General features: G+C 45.5%; 1 non-coding gene across 1 annotated transcript; it reads left to right on the top strand.

The window, feature by feature from the left end:
• The first annotated feature begins 1,155 nt into the window (after positions 1-1,155).
• Trnac-gca (transfer RNA cysteine (anticodon GCA)) lies at positions 1,156-1,227 on the top strand. The gene has a single exon. It is a non-coding gene; the product is annotated as a tRNA-Cys (tRNA).
• Positions 1,228-2,006: the final 779 nt, after the last annotated feature.

The raw sequence follows: 2,006 nt of genomic DNA, 5'->3' as shown, positions 1-2,006 counted from the left end.
AAAGGAAGCATTTAATTAGAAGCTCACATCTCATCTATAAGTTGAAGACAGAGAGAGGAAGAGGGACTGGGCTTGGTATGGGCTTTTGACACATCTCCCCGCCAAGGGCACTTCAATCAGACCACACCTCATAATCCTTCCTAAACAGTTCCACTAACTGGGGACTGAGCGTTCAAACATAGGAGCCCATGAGAGCCATTCTCACTCAAACCACTACAAATCCAGTAGGGCTCCAGGGGATGGAATGGAGAATCCAAGATCTCCCAGAACAAGGTGAGTGACACAAGCCATCGGTATCCCTAGACCACTGCAGTTTCCAGAGAGTACCACCAGTGCCTGCTGACTCAGCACAGCACACACTCAAACATCACAATGCATGGCCTGCTCCTTGTGCAGGATAAAACACAGGGCCATTTCTGGCTGTACTGTTAGATTTTCTGGCTTCCAATTACTGCAGATTAGAAACAGCCAAAACAGACAGCTTATCCTCAGCTGCCTGGCTTCTGTGTTAGTGGCATCTTCAGATTCCCTGGTTTCCTTACTGAAAATAGAAAGAATGGGACTTCTGGGATTGCCATGTGGCTCTATGAGAGCACTGGGACAACTCAAATCTTAATCATACTAGTAGCTCTACATAATTTCCCTGTCAGCCAACAGTGGGGTGAGTCTTCCTGCTTAATGTCCTCAAAGCCTTCTTCAGTCACTTGCCTGGAAACTCTGTCTGAAGAGAAGGAAATGTCTTACTTTTCCCTGTCCACAACATAGACAGGGACTGACACCTAACAAGTTCCATGTTTGTTGAGTGAATGAATGACCAAGTGAAATAGGAGCACGTTCCCAAGGCCTTGGAGTGTGGAAAAGGCTCTTCCAGCACTCAGTATAAGGTTAGTTGAAGACTCAGGATGAGCTACTCTCTGTCCTGATCAGTGTGTGACTTAGAGGACTCTTACAATGAGGTGTCTTTCAAGGTCAAGGCTGGTGCCTTTGTCATACCCTGAGAGATGAGGGTGCTGAGAGGGACAGGTTAAGGTTGGAGAAAAGTGAAGGCAAGCTGTTATAAAGAATGATTGCTAGTTTCTAGAACACAGAGAAGTCACAATAGCTTATAAACATGCCATGGTTGAAGAGGTACTAATGAGATACTATGTATAGGTTGGGGGTATAGCTCAGGGGTAGAGCATTTGACTGCAGATCAAGAGGTCCCTGGTTCAAATCCAGGTGCCCCCTACCTTTTGCCATCCAATGCCTCTTATATTGTTTTTCTTTTAGAACAGGACACCTGGAAGATTTAGACTAGGACAACTGGAAGAGAATGAAGCTCATCAAGCTCCAATCCACAGTATGAGCATAGTTGATACCACTCAGGTGACTTGGATACACCTGTTAGAGGTTTAAGACATGAATATTTGCTTCCCTTAGCCCTCATGTTCTACTCTGTTCCAAGAATTTCTGAGGTTGTTGAAAAGTTCCCAGAATGATGCTGGAGATTTACAGGTGAAGCTGGACATATTTTCTTTTGCCTTCTGAGCATCATGATGGAGTGGCTCTCAGGTTTCTGATCCCACCATGCCAGGCTCTGAACCTTGGCTCTGTGTCCCAATTCTGAAGCTCCTTTCCTGGGCCCCTGCAAATTTACTGGCCACATGCACTTATGCCTTACTCAACCCAGACCTGGGCTCTAGGAGGTTCTCTAGAACAGGGTGAGATGGTGATGGAAGTCACCTAGATTTCTTATAGGACTGATCTGAACTTCCAGGCCTCTTTCTCTCTGTCCTACATGCTAACTGGCTAAGAATCATAGGCAAGAAAAGAAAACCAGGCTCACACCAATCAGTAGGAATAACAAGACCTGGATTAGATTCTTGATCTTTCCCTTTAAAGTTCATCTCACTGTCTAGTGACAACTTAAGGACTCTGCTAATGCCTGGAACCCTCTATATGCAGCACTGCACAGTGACAGACATGGGGAATGGTTCATTGGAAACTCGCAGATGAATATGAGGCCT

This window comes from Phodopus roborovskii, unplaced genomic scaffold (genome assembly GCF_943737965.1).
Source record: "Phodopus roborovskii unplaced genomic scaffold, PHOROB, whole genome shotgun sequence".
Taxonomy (NCBI): Eukaryota; Metazoa; Chordata; class Mammalia; order Rodentia; family Cricetidae; genus Phodopus; species Phodopus roborovskii.
This window is presented reverse-complemented; position numbering and strand designations above follow the sequence as displayed.